Source organism: Pristis pectinata, chromosome 23 (assembly GCF_009764475.1).
Source record: "Pristis pectinata isolate sPriPec2 chromosome 23, sPriPec2.1.pri, whole genome shotgun sequence".
NCBI lineage: Eukaryota > Metazoa > Chordata > Chondrichthyes > Rhinopristiformes > Pristidae > Pristis > Pristis pectinata.
Window position 1 is genome coordinate 28,905,286 of NC_067427.1, and position 21,795 is coordinate 28,927,080.

A 21,795-nucleotide genomic window follows, 5' to 3' on the forward strand; every position below is an offset into this window, starting at 1 on the left:
TTATGAAAGGCGCTGCCCATTGAACAACCCAAGGCAACTCACCATGGAATAGCAGAAAGCAGAGGCATCGTGTCATTTCCAGCTTCCTGCTGTCGGTATGTTCAGTGAATTAGAGGCATTCAAGTACATTCTTCAATGAGCTATCTAGTAGCAATCAAATGATGTTGAAACAAAGCATCTTAGAGACCACTAGCCCATTGGATGGGGAGTTATCCCATCAGTCCCATTCTCCTGTCATTTCCCTGTGGATCTGCAGTTATTGTCTCTCACATGCCCATCAACTTCCCTTTGATTCTTTCGCCATTTCCCTGCACTGAGGGGTAATTTACAGCAGCCAATTAACCTCCCAGCACATCTATGGGGTGTGGGAGGAAACCAGAGCATCAGGGGAAGCCCATCTAGTCACGGGAGAACATTCAAACTCCACATAGCACACATGGTCAGGATTGAACCAGGGTCTCTGGAGCTGTGCTGCTCTGAAATATTCAATTCATTAACCAACCTAACTTGTGCCCTTGTACACCTCAGACACCTGGTTTTGAGTATTGCTGACTGCCTACTCTTTACCACATTAAGAATAAAGAATTAAAATGAAAGATGTATTGTTTCTGAATTTGTGTATTTTAATAAGCCTACTGTATTTTCCTCACAGCCAGGAAGAGTTGATTTTATGTTTCATCTCTCAAAGGCAGCTTCTACCTATTGTGAGAGTGCAGGTGTATTTTGTGTACTCACATGAAGTGTGTCAGTGGGACAGGACTGTCTGAGACAGTTGCACTCTCTTGATTATCCCGAGCATGCCAGTAATCACAATGGACTGGTGCTGGACAATCGCCCCAGATTCAGAGTGGAGGGGTGGATGCATAAGTGTTAAAATGTAGTGTTGCCTATCCTCCAGAGGCATTTTGGAGTCTTAAAGGATTGAAGATTGAAGACATGAACTGCAAAAATATCCTGGGAGTGGCTAGTATAAACCATGACCTCTACCATCAAGAAGGATAAAGTCAGTGGGCACATGAGCACACCATCTTGACTTGGAAATATATCGCCAGCCCTTCCTCATCATCACTGGGTCTAAATTGCAGAACTTCCCATCCAACAGCACTATGAAAGCACTTACATAAGAAGGAATGCCGGGTTCACCTTCTCAAGGGCAATTAGGGGTGGGCAATAGATGCTGGCCTTGTCAAGATCCACAAAAATTAATGTTTAAACAAAAATTGGAAATGTCCACCCCTGAGGACAGGAGGTTGGTGCTGTTCATACATCCAAAATGTATGAAGGTACAGTGTCATATCGCAGTAAATACTATTTAAGAAGTGCATTTCTGGGCAGAATCTCTGCAGCCTCTTGGCTGAGGACTGCTGACCGTGGGCTGGGGAAGGGGAGCAGCAGCTGTGTGACCCGGCCCCCTGGAACTGCGGGGACCCCAGTGGGAGACCCTGTGTCAACAACCAGCACCTCATGGATTCAGTGGCACCGGCGCCGTGAACACACGCGTTTCCCCAGATCCACGGCCACCCCGGACACCGATTACAGCGAGGAGGGAGCAGTAGCTCTCCGGGGAAGAGTGGGGGTGGGTGGGGGGGGGGGGGGGGGGTGGGTGGGTGGGGAAGGTGTTTGGCCGACGGACTGCGGACACAAACCGGAAGGTCCGTCGCTGCATGGTTCCCCGACCTTCACCTGGCGAGGGGACGTCACGACAGCCGAGGCGGGGATTGGACAAAATCTCCGCGCGTTTCCCGGGCGACGAATCGTCCACCGGGCGTCTCTGTCTTCCACGGTAACCCTTTGTTCACCGTGCCCACCTTCTCAGTGTTAACCCTTTGTTTACTAGGCCGCACTCAATGTTAACCCTTTGTTCACGCCCCACTGTCTCAGTATTAACCATTTATTTACTGGTCCCACTGGCTCAGTGTTAACCCTTTGTTCACTGGGCATGACTCAATGTTAACCCTAATTTTGATGTCTAGGATTCACTGTTTCATTTTCCATTGAGCACCAATTAAAGGCCCAATATCTGACTGGAAGCAACATTCGGAACAAGGTAGGTGAATTAATGGCACAACTAGAAACAAGATAAGGTATCTTTATTAGTCACATGTACACTGAAACACACAGTGAAATGCATCTTTCTCGCAGAATGTACTGGGGCAGCCTGCAAATGTCACCACCATAGCATGCCCTCAACTTCCTAACCAGTACATCTTTGGAATGTGGGAGGAAACCGGAGCACCCGGAGAAACTCACGCAGACACGGGGAGAACATACAAACTCCTTGCAGACAGCAGCCAGAATTGAGCCCACGTCGCTGGCGCTGTAATAGCGTTACGCTAACCGCTACACTGCCGTGCTGGCCACTGCAGAGAGGTAGTTACAAAGTGACCAAGGCTGGGGATTGAATGTCTCTCTTGTCTCCTCTTCCATCGGGTAGAAGATACAGGAGCCTGAGGGCACGTACCACCAGATTTAAGGACAGCTTCTACCCCACTGTGATAAAACTATTGAATGGTTCCCTTATATGATGAGATGGACTCTGACCTCACGATCTACCTTGTTGTGACCTTGCACCTTATTGCACTGCACTTTCTCTGTAGCTGTGACAGTTTACTCTGTACTGTTATTGTTTTTACCTGTACTATCTCAATGCACTCTGTACTAACCCAATGTAACTGCACCGTGTAATGAATTGATCTGTACGATCAGTATGCAAAACAAGTTTTTCACTGTACCTCGATACAAGTGACAATAATAAACCAATACCGATATCAATACAGGAGGTATAACCTTTAGAAGAGATCGGCAAAATGGACCAGGAGGCAGGGGAGCGCTGATATTGAAGATCGGGATAGAGTCAGCAGGGAGGAAGGATTGTAGCTCAGAAAGGAGCTGAGAAATAGCCAGGGGTAGAACATTGGTGGAGTTTGTATATGGGCCCCAGACTTTAAGAGTAATAGAGGGAGACGTAGAAATCAGGGAATCGGAAGTGAATGTAACAAGGGTGATACAGTGATCAAGAGGGACTTCAGTCAACTTACAGACAGTGAATCACATGAGGAGTAATAGTGTGGAATTACTTACTATTGCCTACCATTCAACCCTGCTGGCTCCCACAAGAGCGATGCCATCCATCCCATTCCACCCTGCCCCCACCCACCCCCCCCTTACTTCCCTGTAATCCTGCAGGTAATTCCCTCTCATGCCCATCAACTGCCCTTTGATTCTTTTGCCACTTACCTACACTAAGGGGTAATTATACTTGCCAACCAACCAGCAACTCTTTGTGATGTGGGAGGAAACCAGAGCGTCCCAGGGAAACCCGTGCCACTATGGGGTGAACGTGCAGGTTCCACACAGACAGCAGCCGATTTCAAGATTGAACTTGGGTCCTTGGAACTGTGAGTAGCAGCACTAACTGCTGCAAAACCATGCAATCCATGGAGTGGTAAAGAAATGATTTTCTAGTTCAGTGTGTTGAGGGGCAAATGAGGGAACATGTTACTTTAGATCCACAGTTGTGTAAAGGAGAAAGGGTTAATGATAATCTGTTAGTTAAGGAGTATTCAGGGGACAGTGTGCACAACTTTCCAGATTTTTATGTAAAGACTGAAAGAGATTCAGTTCCATCTGAAATCAGGGCCTCGTATCTAAACAAAGCAAATGAGGAAGACATGAGGTGTGAGAGGGCCATGGTAGATTAGGAAACGACATTAGGAAGTATGACAATAAACAAGTGAAGAATGACTTAGGAAGAACTAATACACAGTTTAAATATCCCCTTTGAAGGCAAAAAAGGACACAGGAAAAACACCCCAGCCATGGCTATTGAGAAATTACAGGTAGTGTTAGATCAAAGGAAAAGGCTGCTAACACTGTCAAAACAACACAGTAATCCTGAAGACCGGGAAAATTCCAGATCTCAGCAAAGGAGGACCAAGGCGTTGATGTTTCCCACAGATGTAGGGTAACAAATGTAACTGCACTGTTGAAGAAAGGAGGGAGAGAGGAAACAGGGAACTGTAGTTCAGACAGCCTGACATCCATCGAGGGGAAAATGCTGGAATCTATTATTAAAGAAGAGTTAACAAGGCATGAGGAAAATATAAACAGGATTGGGCAGAGTCAACATGGATTTTTGAGAGAGAAATTGCATTCAACAAATCTGTTGAAATTTTTTTGAGGGTGTATCAAGATAAGGATGAACCATGTGATGTGGTGTATGTGGACTTTGAGTAGGCCATAGACAAGGGTCTACACAAGGTTAATCAACAATATTGGTGTACTTTGTATTATGGGTAATATATTGGCATAGATTGAGGATAAGCTAACAGACTGTAAATGGAGCAGGAATTAATGGGTCATTATTGGGTTGGGAGGCTGTGACCAGGAAGGTGTTGCAGGGATCACTGGAGGGACCCAGCTGTTTACTATTTTTGTCAGTAATTTGCATGAGGCAATCAAGTGTAATATATCCAAGTTTGGTGATGATACAAAACATGTTGTTCCATTTATGTCTAAAGTAAGGTGGTGAGTATGACTCAATGCTGGGTGAGTCTGATCAGAGCCTCATTGCTGTTGATGTGGATCTGGGACCAGGGAGATGATGGTAACAGCGGTTGCCTATTTTGTCAGTCGATTGGAACATTCTGCAGGAGGTAGTTCTCCATAGTGTCTGCTGTAAGTTGTACAAGTTTCTGATGCAAACAGGAGGGTGGGGATCATTACAGACTGTGGTCTAGCAAGGCACTGATATCACACCAACCCTTTCCTCAATGATATTTACTGATTGGAGTGTATTTGATCGACAATATGAGAGGCACCATTCTACATTCATCACTTCCCCAACAGAACTAAGATCATGCCAATTTTAGTCATTGAGTTCCAACATGCAGGCAATTCTTGCAAATGTGTACACTTGGTGACTGAGCGGCAAACTATCATTGATTCCTTCCCTGAACTGTGTGAGAGGATGGGTCTTCCACGAAGCAGTCAGAAGACAAAACCCATCAGCCCATCCACGCCACACGACACCATCCCATGATAATCAAAGTCCATTCCAAGATGCCGGTTCATGTGAATTACTCCCAGTTCCAATAGATGAGCACATCTTTTGCCCTGAGAAAAATGTGTTCAAAGATGAAGACCTCAAATCCAGCACCAGGGTTACAGTTGGCTGAGTTGCAGATGTGAATTTGAGAGAGGAAGTCCAGATGTTGCTGTGTTCCTTTACAATCTTCCCTCCATCTGCTCCTCATCCTGAGATTCGGCATTGAAATCCATGCAAGGAAGGTAAATACTTGTGGTTACCCAGATAACATGCTGGGAACATTTAGGGCAGGTGCAAAACAGTGTATCTGGCTATGAAAAGTTTATTTCTACAAGTGTTGAGTCTAATTTCTACACAATTTGAGATTTGACTTTTGAGTCTTTGCTTCTCATTTTAAAACATCTTCCTTTCTCTCTTTACTTTGCAAGTGATTTTACATTAAGCTAATTATATTAATTCTGACTTTAGATGCTAGTTGTGTGAATGATGATTCTGTAGTTTGTTTCATAAAGAGCCAAGCCATTGCTTGCCCAGTTCGAGTGTTGCATGGAGGGGTTGCCGAGCTTTGCAATTGACACCCTCAGGAATGAATAATAAAATCTTTAATGTTTGCCCAAATGAGATAAAGTGGACCAACAGGCACTATTCCACATTTCCCCCTCTCTACAGCATATGGAGGTTCAAGCAGGCCAACAATAACAGGAAAATGCACTCTGGAGGAGAGGTTCTGCAAGAGTCAGTGACAGTCCTGAGGATTTGAAGAAGTGGTGTGTAGAGCAGGGGGTCCATTCAGCTGCCTGAGCCACAGAAGGGACTGACAGTGGAATTAAATACTGACAGCGTGAAGAACCTTCATCCCCCTTAAAGTTGGGTGGATTAGATGGATCTTCACCCTGAGTTTGCAACACTGTGTCCCATCCATTACAAAGACTATGTACTGACACCTTTGTAACGTTGGACATCTCTGTCACAGCATCAACATAACTTCCATAAAGGTAGTAATTTCCAGATTACTGCCTGTGCTAAGCAACAGTGGGTATAGGAACGGAATGAGGTGGAGGTTAAATGCGTGGTTGAGGGATTGGAGTAAGGAGCAGGGATTCAGTTTTCTGGATCATTGGGGCCTCTTTTGGGGCAGGTATGACCTGTTCAAAGAGGAAGGGTTGCACTTGAATCCCAGGGGAACCAACATACTGGCAGGGAAGTTTGCCAAGGCTACTGGGGAGAGTTTAAACTAGAATTGTTGGGGGGTGGGATCTGTACTGGGGAGACTAGGGAAGAGGTGTTTGGCTCTCAAGTAGAGGAAGCTAGGAGTAAGTACCACAGGCAGGTGATAGAGAAGGGAAGTGTTCAGACAGGCTTGAGATGTGTCTATTTTAATGCAAGGAGTATTGTGAACAAGGCGGATGAGCTTAGAGCTTGGATCGATACTTGGAGCTGTGATGTGGTGGCCATTATGGAGACTTGGATGGCTCCGGGGCTGGAATGGTTGATTCAAGTGCCAGGTTTTAGATGTTTCAGGAAGGACAGGGAGGGAGGCAAAAGAGGTGGGGGAGTGGCACTGTTGATCAGAGATAGTGTCACGGCTGCAGAAAAGGTGGACGTTGTGGAGGGATTGTCTACGGAGTCTCTTTGGGTGGAGGTTAGGAACAGGAAGGGGTCGATAACTTTACTGGGTGTTTTTTATAGGCCGCCCAATAGTGACAGGGTTATTGAGGAGCAGATAGGGAAGCAGATCCTAGAAAGGTGTGAGAATAACAGAGTTGTTGTGATGGGGGATTTTAATTTCCCAAACATTGACTGGCATCTCCAGACAGTGAGGGGTTTAGATGTGGAGTTTGTTAGGTGTGTTCAGGAAGGGTTCTTGACACAGTATGTAGATAGACCTACAAGAGGAGAGGCTGTGCTTGATTTGATATTGGGAAATGAACCTGGTCAGGTGTCAGATCTCTCAGTGGGTGAACATTTTGGTGATAGTGATCATAATTCTATCTCCTTTACGTTAGCACTGGAGAGAGATAGGAACAGACAGACCCAAAAGGCGTTTACTTGGAGTAAAGGGAATTATGAGGCTCTCAGGCAGGAAATTGGAAGATTAAACTGGGAACAGATGTTCTCTAGGAAAAGTACGGAAGATATTTGGCAAATATTCAGGGGGTACTTGTGTGGAGTTCTGCATAGACATGTTCCGATGAGACAGGGGAGTCACAAGAGGATACAGGAACCGTGGTGTATGAAGGCTATAATAAATCTAGTCAAAAGGAAAAGAAAAGCATACAAAAGGTACAGTGAGCTAGGTAATGTTAGACATCTAGAAGAGTACAAGGCTAAAAGGAAGGAACTTAAGAAAGTGATTAGGAGAGCCAGAAGGGGACATGAGAAGACCTTGGCGCCCACGATGTAAAGTGCCCTGCAAGGAATGAATGCCCAGCAGCATCGTTCAGAGTGTGTTATTGTGAGCCATCCAGTGCACTCACTGTTCCTCCATACTTCAGGGTCAAACACGGAAACTCTGGTCTTCTTCACAGAGTGATTTTGCTCACCAGAACACGGGGCCAGAAGAAGGTTCCTCTGGGCTTTGGGGAGAGTTTTGACTCCTTGCGGCTGGGATTTGATTTCCACGAAGCGATGAATAAAACCCACAGCCCAGAGTTGCCGGGCTGAGGATGAGTTGGAAGTGAAGGCTGTCGGAGGTTGTAGAGGCAGAGTGGGTGAAGCCAGCAGGGAGCTGAAGACCAACACAGGGATTCAAATCTGATACAAATGAATATAATCCAACAGGAAGCAGTGATGGGCAGAGTGACTGCAGTTAGTTCTGCTGCCTCACAGCTCCAGGGACACGGGTTCGATCCTGACACTCAGCGCTGTCAGTGTGGGGTTTGCATGTTCCCCCTGTGACTGTGTGGGTTTGCCCCGGGTGCTCCGGTTTCCTCCCACATCCCAGAGATGTGCAGGCTGGGAGGTTAATCGTTTCCTGTAGATCACCCCTGGTGTAAGTGGGTGGAAGGAGAATCTGGCAGAGTTGAGAGAGGAGGTTACAGCAGAATGGGCTTGATGGGGTTTCTATGAGAGCCGGCGTTTATTCGATGGCCTCCTTCCATGTTTTAAGAAAATACTACAAAATATGTGGGACAGTGGTCGGGAAGATACATTCCTCAAGTGGAGGTTGGGTTCCTCCAGACAAAAGCACAGACATTGATCAGGAATAATCGTTTCAGAAGTTAAAGAGCAGGTGGGGCTGCTGATAATGTTGGGGGGAAATACTTGGTCCTGGAGGTGGGAAGGGTCTGGTGTGTAGAATTCTGTTGTGAGATCACAGCCCAGAAACAGTGTCTCTCCCACCACAGACGCTGCCTGACCCACTGAGTATTTCCAGCCTCTGCAGTTCAAATCACTGGGAGTTGAAGATTGGTCCAGAGTCACACACGGTCCCGAGCTTCTGCGTGGCCTGGTGCAGTGTGAATGTGGGCAGACTGGGGATGGGGGGAGTGGGGAGGAAGTGGAGCTGGTGATGATGGGTCTCATTGGATCAAGGTCTTGGACAAGAAGGGATTCTGTAAAATGAGCACACACTTGGAAATATGTCCAGATCTCTCTTTGTGCTGTGGGATGGGTCGTCAGATCTCACTGAGAGAGCATAGGATGGGCTGGGGATGGGTGTGGGGGGATGCTACGCTTGAGGATCTAAGTGAGGAGCAGGACGTGTGAGGAGATTTGTTGCAGAGAATCAATTTGGCCAAGGGTGTTCTGAGGAGAGGTGAGGATTCGGTTTGAGCTGAGAAACCACTTTCCTTCAGTACGGCGAGCTGTCAGTGATGGAAGGAGCAGGGTCCAGGCAGCAAACACGGAATGGCCAAGAGTTGAGCAGGTTCCAGTGGTGGGCTCGGGGGTGGATGGTGAGAAGCTGTGGGGAACTGGGGACCTGGGAATGGTTCTGGGGAAGACCATAAGACATAGGAGCAGAGTTAGGCCATTTGACCCATCAAGTCTGCTCTGCCATTCAATCTTGTCTGATTCTGATTCATTTTTTCTTCTCAACTCCATTCTCCTGCTTATCCCCATAACCTTTGACAGCCTTACTGATCAAGAACCCATCACCCTCCGCTTTAAATGTATGCAATGACTTGGCCTCCACAGATGTTTGTGGCAATGAATTCCACAGATTCACCACTCTCTGTCGAAAGAAATTCCTCCTCATCTCTGTTCGAAAGGGACGTCCTACTGGGGCTGTGCCCTCTGGTCCTAGACTCTCCCACTGCTGGACACATCCTCTCCACATCCACGCTATCCAGGCCGTTCCATATTCGGCAGGTTTCAAAGAGATCCCTGCTCATCCTTCTAATCTCCAGTGAGTACAGGCCCAGAGCCTTCAAACGCTCCTCATATGTTAACCCTGTCGTTCCGAGGATAAGTCTTGTAAACATCCTCTGGACCCTCTCCAATGCCAGCACGTCCTTCCTTAGATGTGGGGCCCAAAACTGCTCACAATACTCCAAATGTGGTCTGACCATCTCCTTATAAAGCCTCAGCATTACATCTTTGCTTTTATATTCAAGCCCTCTCGCAATGAGTGCTAACATTGCACTTGTCTTCCTTACTAATGACTCAACCTGCAAGTTAAACTTTAGGGAATCCTGCACTAGGATTCTCAAGTCCCTTTTACCTCCGAATTCTGAATTCACTCCCCATTTATAAAATAGTCCATGCCTTTATTCCTTCCACCAAAGTGCATGACCCTACACTTCCATGCACTGTATTCCACCTGCCACTTCTTTGCCCATTCTCCCAACCTGTCCAAGTTCTTCCTCAGACTCCCTGCTTTCTCAACCTCACCTGCCCCTCCACCTATCTTTGTATTGTCCGCAAACTTGGCCACAAAGCCATCAATTCCGTCATCCAGATCAGTAACATATAACAACATATAAAAATAGCAGACCCAACAACGATCCCTGCGGAACACCGCTAGTCACCAGCAGCCAACCAGAAGAGGCATCGTTTATTCCCTCTCTTTGCCTTCTGCCAGTCAACAAATCTTCTATCCACGCTAGGACTGTTCCTGTAATACCATGGGCTCCTATCTTGTTTAGCAGCCTCATCTGAGGCACCTTGCCATAACCCTTCAGAAAATCCAAGTAAACAACATCCACTGACTCTCTTTTGTCCATCCTGCCTGTTACTTCCTCAAAGAATTCCAACAGATTTGTTGAGCAAGATCTCCCCTTAAGGAAGCCATGCTGACTTTGGCCTGTTTTATCATGTGCTTCCAAGTACCCTGATACCTCATCCTTAATAATGGATTCATCTTACCAACCACTGAAGTCAGGCTAACTGGCCCAGAATTTCTTTTGCCATACTTCCTTCTCAAAGAGTGGAGTGAGCTTTGCGGTTTTCCTGTCCTCTGGATCCATTTCTGAATCCAGCAGCACTGGGAGAGGAAAGGGAGCATTGCTGGAACTGGTGTGGAGGTGGTCTCAGTGTTGGACTGGGATTATTTTAACCACTGACTCCCCCTCTGCCCTCAGCGACTCCACACCCTCGGATCTGCACGTCTCACCCTGACTTTCTCAGATGAGCAGCTTTCTGCGTTTGAATAACAGGAATGGAAATAAGAAGTGAAAGAACAATAAAAGCTTTAACAATGTGAGGTCTGATATCTGATGTTTTTTTGGTCATTACCTGGAACCCGATTACCGACATGGTGATCACCGTAGTGACAACAGACAAAGGTATTCCTGGAACTGAGGTGGGGGGGGTGGGGGGGCAGCTCTGAGATGTGATGATAAGAGGGTATTTAAAGGGCAGGAGGAACGGCAGCTCACCACTCGACATCTCAGCTTGCAAAAATGAAGGCATTCTCTCTTCTCGGGCTGTTGGCCGTGTTGTCTGTGGTCGCCCTCCATTCTGCCGGGGCAGGTGAGTGACTCCAACACTAATTCTCTTCCTTGGCAGTCTGGTCTCAACCCAACCCCAGAACAGTACTGCTACACTGAGAGGTCAGGATACATTACAGCCCATTGTATTATTCCAGAGGGGGTCCCACTTGCGGAGGATGCTCCTGATGCCACCCTGACGGAGGTCGAGATGCGAGAGCTGGGTAAGTGTTCACACCTCACTCTGTACCTCTCTGCACTGACCATTTTTGGGTGAGGATCCCCTCCCACCATTTCCCCGGCTCTGCTCTCACTCTGGGAACCACACTTGAGGGCAGAGCTCGATATGGAAAAGACAGGTTGAGCATATTTCTCATCTCAGTCACTGACCTCCCCTACTGACGGACCCTGTCAGAGCCAGCACCCTGGGTGGGACCCTCTCCCCACTGCCACAGCCTGACATCACTTTCTGCCCAGTCCCAGGCTGGGTTCTGGAGGTTGGGGTTCCAATGCCAGTGAATGCCCCCCAGTGTCTTCAGCACTGGGCTAGGATGCAGAAACACCTGACATACTGACAAGGCTTCGTGTGTCATCCTGGGATAATATTTGTGGAGAAGGCAAGGAATGGGATGGACTGAAGTTGAAGTGTGGGGCCACGTCTCTATTCACTGTGTTCAATGGGCTGAGAATTGAGAGTTTCTGGGGTTTCCATTAGTGGGGAACCTGGTGAAGCAGGGTTGCACAGGACATACATGGAGCATGAACCCATCTGGAGCAGGTGGGCTGAATGGCCCCCAATGATGAAGCAACAAAGATGCCCATTCTGTTCTCTGTATCTTGGGGAATTGTGGGTAAAATTGACAATGTGAGGAACTCATCAGTACTGATAACATCACAGACATACAACGCTGTCTCTCTGTTTCAGAAAAGAGGATTCCTCCCTTGGATTCATTGAATCAAGATGCAGATAAGCATTTGGAACATCAGCCGGTCGAGGTGTCGCTCACTAATAAACAACTGCTGGTGCAGACTGCTGTACAAGTGAGAGAAGTGGGAGCGCTTCCATTGTAAACAACTGAAAAGAAGGAATCTTCAGGATTCTGATTTATATCCCGGGACAAAGCTGTTTCCAATGGAATAATAATCCAATGATGTGCCTGCCCCCTCTGCTGCACCCACTCATCCCCAGGGTTGAGAGGGATTCTCAGCAGCAGGCCTGTTGTTTCCTTCAGGTCAGGCCTCACTGACCAATTTCTTCATCACTTGCTTCCCTCCCAGGTGAAAGATGCTGGAAACGGGCCCTTCGGCCCACCAAGCTGAGGAAAGCCCAGTGAAGAGATTGAAAGGTTCTCCATGATTTCATTAGCTGAAGGATTGTGCGTGTGTTGGAGCAGGGAAATCTTCCACACTCTACGCTGCAGTTAATGGACACGTCATGGAGTTACAGAGAGATATTGGATGGAAGCAGGCCCTTTGGCCCATCTAGTCCGCACCCATCATCAACCACCCATTCACACTCATCCTCCATTAATACCATTCTCTTTACATTCTACCGACTGCCCACAGATCCTACAATTCACCTGCAGACGACGGAAATTTGCAGTAGCCAATAAACCTACTGACCCACACATCTTTGTGATGTGGGAGGAAACCGGAGCACCCGGAGAAAACCCACGCAGTTACAGGCAGAAAGTACAAACTCCACACAGACAGCATTGAACCTGGGTTTCTGGCACTGTGATACAGCTTCTATTTATTGATTTATTGCAAGATCTTGGCTGACAATCCAGTGCAGTCTTGTAGGAACATTGCACCTTTGTCTTTTGCCAGAGACAGTAAACTGTGACCCATCTGCTCCCAGGGAAATTATCCTCAGTATCTGAGTCAATATTCATCCCTCAAACAACTTTCCAGAAATAAATGCCCTGGTGATGATCACACTTCCGTCAAACCTCGCTCAGGGCAGCTTACTGCAGGTTTTCTGCATCCTAACTGTGTGCGCTTAAATAGATATTTACTGGAAGGGGAGCTGAGGTGCTATGGAACGACGTGTAAGGTGTAGAAATGGAAATCATTCTTTACAAAACAGAGAGTCCCATATACTAACCAGAACTATTCTCATTCTGTTTACAGAGGACTTGAAGAAACGATTCTTCCATTGTAAGTTTTTCCTTGAAATGAATAAACCAAAATATAAATGAAATGACTGTCAGAAGGACAATATTGGAGTATTGACAGCGTCACAATGGGATCAGATATTTCTGCCACCCATGGAATGTGACTCAGTTTGAGGGCTGGTGCCCCAAAGGATGTTTGGGAAATGCCTCCTGATCACAGTATCTTCTCCGTTATGTGTACAACATGTTTATAATATTTTCATGCAACAAATAACCCAATTATTCTTACAATTCTCCTGCGAACAGTCACTAACCTACCTTTCAATGTGCTAATGATGCTGTACCCAAAACTCTGCACCTTTGAGGTAGAATGTTGATATAATCTGTTTCTCCACAGGAGACCCTGGCTGATCCCACTTGCTCCCATAACCTTTGATACTTCAGGCAATTAAATTCCTTTAAGATTGGCTTGTGGCAAAAAAAATTGTTTCAGACTCCCCATATGACACTTGCGTAATTAACCAATGATTGTTCCTCATTAACATGAACTGTTTACTGTTTTGCTTGACCTGATGAATGGTTCCAGCATTTATACATTACATATCAGCTGAAAGAACAAGGGTCCTAGGCACAAGTATTGAAAGTGGGATAACATGTTGAGAGAGGAGTTAGTGAAGCACGGGATATATTGGGATTCGTGGACTTCAAAGGTTGGGAGGTTATTTTGAACTTTCACAAAATTTAGAGAATTATCAGAGTTTGTGTCTCATCCTGGTCACCAGAAAGCAAGTGCAGGGGAAAAGAACAAGGAGAGAGTTTCCGGGGATGAGATATTCCAGCTACAGGTTTAGTCTGGAACAGATCTGGTTTTTCCCCGTGGAAGACAGAAGGTTGAGAGGAGATTTGATAGAGCTGTACAAGCCGATGGTTTTCGATGCAATAAATAGAAGCTGCTCCCATCATCACATAGCTCACAGATTAGGGGATAGAGATTTAAAGTAAGATGCAAAAGATACAGGGGAATGTGAGAAAGAGCTGTCTTACTCAGAGGTCAGTGATGATCTGTAACTCCCTGCCTGGAAGTGAGTGGAAACAGCCGACCAGAGCTTCCAAGAAAGGAAGAGGTAGACCTTGGAGGGAAATAACTTACAGGGCAATGAGGAAAATGTAAGGGAATGTGACAGACAAGATTTCTCTGCAAAGAGACTTTTTGAATTCCAAAGATCGAATAGTCTCCCTCTTCCCATAACAACTGACTCTTAGCGCCGGTAATAGAGCAGTGAAACCGACAGTGCCTTTTCCATTTTTATATGGTTCCCACAGTGGAATGTCCAAGACTGATTTCTGCACAGAAATGTGAAGGCAGTGTTTGTAGTCGAGAGTAACAGAAGGTGTTTTCAGAGATGCAAGTGATGGATCATGAATTGATGAAACACAAGTTTGGAATAAAAATTCTAAAATACAAATGGCAGAAAGATGTAATTCTCTCTCCTTTCTTTTTAAATCAGGGCTCCACCACCACCACCATCACCACGGTTACTACCACCACCCTCACCATCACCACTGGACATACTACCAAGGATATCATCATCACTGGAAGATGAAGCCGTGCACCAGCACTGAGTGAGTACAAGTCATTTTCTCTCTTCTCCTGGAATCAATCCTGACCTTGGCTGCAGTCCTTTTGGAGTTTACATGTTCGCTCTGTCACTGTGTGGGGTTCCTCTGGGTGCTCTGGTTTCTCAACTCTGTCCTAAAAGGGTAATGACTCATGTTGGGACAACTTAGTTTTAGATTCTGAAGAAACAGCTTCCCATCATCTTTGCTGTCAATTCCTCTCTATACCTTGCTTGTCACCTTCCACCTCCCCTTCTCCTACCTGGCTCCATCTGTCCATCCTCCCCCACCTCACCTGCTTCTACCCATCACCTACCAGCCTCTGTCTCATCCCTCCCTCTCACCTCCATGTCCAGGCTCTCTCCCCTCTACACCTTCAGTCCTGATGCAGGGTCCTGACCTGAAAATTCGACCATTTCTTTGCCTCCATAGATGCTGCCTAACCTCTGAGTTCCTCCACAAGTTTGATTTCTTGTTCAAAAAATTTACATTGTTGACAGGGCTTGAGGGATCAAGTGATATGTGAAGAAAGCTGGAACAGGGTTCTGAGTTTGGATAATCAGACATGATCATTTGACTAGCCTGCTCCTATTTTCTACCTTATGATATAAAACTACCTCAACAAGGAGCAGTAGGAAACAACACTGGGTAATGACTTGTTGTATTGATCACTCAAGGAAACGTCTTATGACAGCAACTTCAACATAGTTCCTTTTCATGAAATATATTGTTGCACATGCTCATTGTGAATGTGTACGGACACTGAGGCAAAGACACAGGTGGTCAAATGTTTGTTTAAAGTTGCATTTCAACAATAGAGGGAAGCATCTGAGTTTGGGAGGGGTGCAGGGGGTGGGGGAAGTGATGGATCTCCAAAGACCTTCTGTCTCTGTGGAGTGAGCGATGAGCGCGTACTGTCCCTTCTGGCACTGAACCTTTATCGCCAGTTCTTCAGTGCTGGCAACTGGCAGGTGTTTGGTGATGTGAAGGACACCCTGAGTCACTGCAGGAAGACGGAATCAGCACGGCAGTGATTTCCAGCTTTCATCCCCACCTGGAGCAGATTTTAGCCAATTGTAACCTGCGGCAGTATTTCTCCGCCACTTCCGCCGTCTCCAACGGGACCCCACCAGCAAGCGTACCTTCCGCTCCCTACCCCTTTCTGCGTTACGCAGGGACCACTCTCTCCGCGACTCCCTCATTCGCTCCTCCCCCCACCCACCCATCCTGCTCCCACCTCAGGAACTTTCCACTGCCCCAGCCATCGGTGCAACACCTGCCCCAACACCACTTCCGTCACCTCCATCCAGGGACCCAAACAGTCCTTTCAGGTGAGACAGAGATTCACCTGCACCTCCCTTCATATCATCTACTGCATTCGCTGCTCCAAGTATGTCTTCTTCTGCATTGCTGAGATCAAACGCAGACTTGATGACCATTTCGCTGAACAACTGCGCTTTGTCCGTAACCGCGACCTTCATCTTACTGTTGCCAGTCACTTCAACTCCCCCTCCCACACTATCACTGATATGTCAGTCCTCGGCCTCCTCCACTGCCAGGAGAATTCCAAGTACAAACTGGAGGAACAGCACCTCATTTTCCATCTTGGAACTCTGCAGCCTAATGGCATGAATATTGAATTCTCCCACTTTAGATAATCACCACCCTGTGCCCACCCCGCCTCCCCTCTTTTGTCCACCTATCACTGCTCTGCTTTTCCCTCCTATATATTGGGCTTCCCCTTTTCCTATCTTCAGTCCTGAAGAAGGGTCCTGACCCGAAACGTTGACCACCTGCTTTTCTCCACGGATGCTGCCTGGCCTGCTGAGTTCCCCCAGCATCAGAGTATTTTTCATCTCGATTCCAGAATCTGCAGTCCTTTATTTCTGCTGTATTTCAAGTTTGTGTTGATGTCAGAAGATATTGGAGCTGCCAAGCCGGATCGACGGATCTTCAATACAGCTTTGAGCCTTGCCCAAGTGGAGCCCAACCAGGCCGTGCACATTGGAGATGACGTGCGGATGGATTATCTGGCAGCCAGGGCCATCGGAATGGAAAGCTACCTAATCTGCAGAGGACAAGAGGAACCCTCTGGTGCAAAGGGGCTGGTGCCCAAGGCCCACATCCTCCGCTCCTTGCAGCAGTTGTGTTTTCTTATTAAATGAATGCCTAACGGTGTGCATGTCCAAACTTGGTACTTTTACTGTGACCATCAGCTGATCAATCCCTGATGTTCAGAATTGTGACAGTTATTGAAAGATTCAGGTAGGATTTCCTAACTGAGGGAATTAGCAGTGTGAGCTTGTGCAAACTGGAGTAATGTGCGGACGGACATGTCTACAGCCCCAGTAGATGCTCTCTGTCTAAGCAAATAGCGTAGGAAGTCTGCAAATTTCCGGCAATCTGTCGTCAGTTGATCACATTTATCATCAAGAGTCCAGAGGTTAACATCCTGCTGTGGTAGATTCTGCACTTCTGAAAATGGTTCTTTCTTTAATCAGTTTCTCATATTCTATGTGAAAGTATGTTATTATTCACATTGCACTTCAGATCAGTGTCTGTACAATCTAACTCTGTGGAATGATGCAGAGAGAACGTGAGATAACAAATTTTGCCTGGAAACATTTAGTAACTTGTAGTTTGCAAACCCATGCTGAAGAGGATGGAATGGAAGAGTGGTAGGACAATACATGTGTGAATAAAATGCCTTCTGAAAAATGCCTGTGTTCCACCTTAACAAAATGCACTGAGTTACTGTGGACTTCGTAAGGCACTTAATGTGTAATACAAATGTCAAATTGTTGGGGAATTGACCAGCTAACCTGCATGTGGTTGTGCTTGGGAAGAAAGGTGCCTAAGGCACAGAAAATTCCCTGCCCTTCAAATAGTACTGGGGATGTGCTTTATTTTCTCCTGGCCTAATAATCCAGACTGGAATTCACCACAGCAGTTTACAAACATCAATTCAGAGGTAAATAACAAGATTCATTAAAAATGAAGATGAAGCACTGAAATCTCAGAAAGCAAAATGGGTTCAGCAGTGTCTTTTAGAGAAGAGAGTTTGCTGTTCTTAGCTGGTCCTGCCTGTGTAGGATGTCATTCCTGATACAACATTGGAACGTCCTGGCAAAATACTCAGCAGGGCATCCGGGGAGACACAATTAATGCTGTGTTTGCAATTAACACCCACAGGAATGAATAATAAAATCTTTTGCCCAAATGTAGTCTTAACTATGGTCTTCATTACAGATTGTCAGCTTCCTGCCTTGTTCTAAAAGCTCAATTTCTTTCTCTATTAAGGGGGAAATTGCCATTCAAATACACATGAGATAAAGTGGACCAACAGGCAGTATCCAAATTTCTCCCCCTCTCTACAGCATATGGAGGTTTAAGCAGGCCAACAATAACAGGAATATGCACTCTGGAGGAGAGGTTCTGCGAGAGTCAGTGACAGTCCTGAGGATTTGAAGAAGTGGTGTGTAGAGCAGGAGGCCCATTCAGCTGCCTGAGCCACAGAAAGGACTGACGGTGGAATTAAATACTGACAGCGTGAAGAACCTTCATCCCCCTTAAAGATGGGTGGATTAGATGGATCTTGGGAGAAGCCTGCTGGTCGTTAATGGAGTAACAGCTACTTGCCGTTACCCCTATTTATCTAACCTTTTCAACCCGGTTTGAAACTCTTCCTCCAAATGCAATATTACTTTACCATGACTACAAGGAGTGCCAAAGGTACTAAAACTACTAAGGAAGATGAACCTCCTGCATCTCTGGAATCTATTTTACAATTGCTTCATAAACATATAGATGATTCTTCCGAGAAATTGGAACAATTTCAAAAGCAACTTCAACAGATTAATTCTAAATTGGACTCTGTCCAAGAAACTTTACACGATCACGATGAACTGATTAAAGAGGATGAAGCAACTCTCTCGGCTTTGGATGAGAAAATCGATGATTTGTAAAAGCTTTGTAAAAAGCAAACTAAATCCAATGGAAAAATTAAAGCAGAAAATTATTGACTTAGAAAACAGAAGTAGAAGAAACAATCTTTGTATTTTGGGTCTCAAGGAGCTGATGGAAGGTAACCAGCCTACGGAATTCTTTGCAAACCTTTTGGCTCAATTATTTCTTATTTTACAATCTTTGCCTTAAATTGATACAGCACATAGATCACCGGTGTACAAACCTCCTACGGAAGATAAACCCAGGTCAGTCATTATCTCTCTGCATGAATTTCAAATTAAGGACCTTCTAATTCGTGAATCCCGTCGAAGAGGAATGATTAACTACCAAGATTACAAGGTCAGAATTGTTGAAGATTTCTCACCCGAGGTTATGAATGAACGTGTTAAGTTCAAAAAGGTCATGTCGCAGCTTTACAACAAAGGTTTTAAGTCTTCCCTCCATTACCCTGCAAAGCTTAGAATTATTCTGAAAAATTGGCTCGCACAAGTGGTTTAGCTCGCCTGGAGATGCTCAAGATTTTCTGGAATCTGACGATTGAACGACTCTGTAATTTTCTTCATGAACATTTGTTTCTTTACTTTTGATAACTGCTTATTAATACTTTGAATGTTTATGTATTTTGATTTTTGATCTTTCTTTTGATATGTTATTTCATTTATATTCTTTTGGGGTTTTTAATTAATAAACTAACAAGAATACTTGTTCTTCTATGATTTTGAAACAGTGTTTTTTTTTCAAGTTACTGTTTTGACTGGGTTGGAGATACCTAACCTTGAAACATAGGGAGCAGGACTATTTGGGTAAACCCCGTCTGTAGTTAGAGCTGTCAGCTTTCTATTGGTCGGCTTTCTGTCTTTGGGTGGTGGGAGGCGGGTTGTGTTCTCTCTTTGGAAGCTGTTTTGAGCTTTCAGCCAAGTCTGTTGCTTAGTTACCTTATCGGAAAGTTCACTGTTTAGTTTGAATCTACATTCCAGTGTGGCTTGTTTATTATCCTTCTTACTACTCACATTTAACTAATATTAAAATGGATCGAGTTATTATTTTAATTAGTTTTAACGTAAAAGGGTTAAATCACCCTGTGAAACGAAATTAGGTTTTTCCCTATATTAAAAAGTTCAAGGCTCCAATTATCTTCGTACAAGAAACTCATATACGCAATTGTGATATTCCACGCTTTTTCAGTCGATGGAAAGGGGTGCAGTTTCATTCCTCTTTCCGAGCTAAGTGTAGGGGCGTCTCAATTTTTATAGGTAATACAGTTTCATTTGTTCAACGTAAGGTAATAACGGATACTAATGGTCATTTTGTTGTAGTGTCAGGAAAATTAGATAATAGACTAATGGTATTTGCCGATGTTTATGCTCGGAATACGGATGGACCAGGACTTTTTGAGCGATTTTTTGCGCTTTTGCCAGATTTGAATCTTTACTCTCTGGTTTTAGGAGGAGACTTTAATTGTTGGTTAGACTCAAGGTTAGATAGGTCATCTACTAAACCAGCAGCTCGTAATAAATCAGCTTTATTTCTTCAATCGTTTTTAATGAAATTTGGCATTACTGATGTTTGGCATTTTTTACATCCAGAAGATAGGGAATATTCATTTTTCTCTCATGTTCACCATACATATTCCAGGATTGACTATTTTTTTATTGATAGTCAAATGATTCCATCAGTTTGATCCTGTGAATATAAAGAGATTGTTCTTTCAGATCATGCTCCTGTGTTTTTATCTTTAAACCTCCCTGGAATCCCTCAAATAAACAGATCCTGGCACTTTAATCTAACTTTGCTATCTGATAAAGACTTTTTAAAATTTCTGGAGAAAAAAAATCACTTTCTTTTTTAAAGAGAATACGCCGGGAGAGACTTCTAGTCTTATTATATGGGATGCTTTTAAAGCCTTCATGAAAGGACAAATTATCTCTTACGCAGCAAGCGTTAAGAAAAAAACTAACACAGAGAGGATTGATTTAGCCAATCAATTGAAACTTCTAGACCAAAAATATGCCTTGGATCCAGATCCTACTTTATACAAAAGGTGAGTTGAAATTAAAACTAAATATGATCTCCTTTTAACATATCCAATTGAGAATCAAATCTTAAAAGATAAAAGTCAATTTTATATTCATGGAGATAAAACAGGTAAATTATTGGCTAACCAATTAAAAGCCTCTATAGCTGGACGGCAAATTAAAGAAATTGGCAAAGCTAATGCGGAAAGGACAACGGATCATTTAGAAATAAATGATACTTTTAGAGAATTTTATCCTAAACTTTATAGTTCTGATTCTCCTAAAGGCAATACCGCAATGAACAACTTTTTCGACCAATTAAATATTCCTGCACTCTCTGCTGATAACCGAAAACAATTGGATAAATCTATTGCTTGTGAGGAAATCGCCGAGGTTATACGGTCAATGCACTCTGGAAAGACTCCGGGTCCTGATGGATTTCCTGGAGAATTTTATAAGGCTTTCTCCTCTTTGCTTATACCTTACTTAAGTTCTGTTTTTTCGGATTCTTTTAAATTGGGAAGGTTACCACAATCCTTTTATGAAGCTTCCATTTCACTTATTCTTAAGAAAAATAAAAACCCAATGGAATGTTCTTTGTACAGACCAATTTCTTTACTTAATGTCAATGTTAAAATATTATCTAAAGTTTTGGCTCGTAGATTGGAAAATATTTTACCATTAATTAGATCCGATGATCAGACTGGGTTTATCAAAAATCGTTTTTCCTATTTTAATATTCGTTGTTTACTGAATATTATCAACTCTCCTTCTAAGTAAATATCGGAATGTGTGATCTGTCTAGATGCTGAGAAGGCCTTTGACTGGGTCGAATGGAGTTACTTATTTAAAACTTTAGAGAAATTTAATTTTGGGCCCGATTTTATTCAATAGATTAAATTAATTTATTTATCTCCTGCCGGTGTTCTTACTAACTTTCAATTTTCTAAACCTTTTAAACTTCAACACAGGACCAGACAGGGATGCCCTTTGAGCCCTTTGCTATTTGACCTGGCTTTAGAACCTTTAGCTATTGCTTTTCGAGAATCTACAGATATCACTGGTATCTTTAGGAGAGGTATTATCCATAAAGTTTCGCTCTATGCTGATGATTTACTGCTTTTCATTTCCAATGTTGAGAACTTGTTACCTTCTCTGCTTTC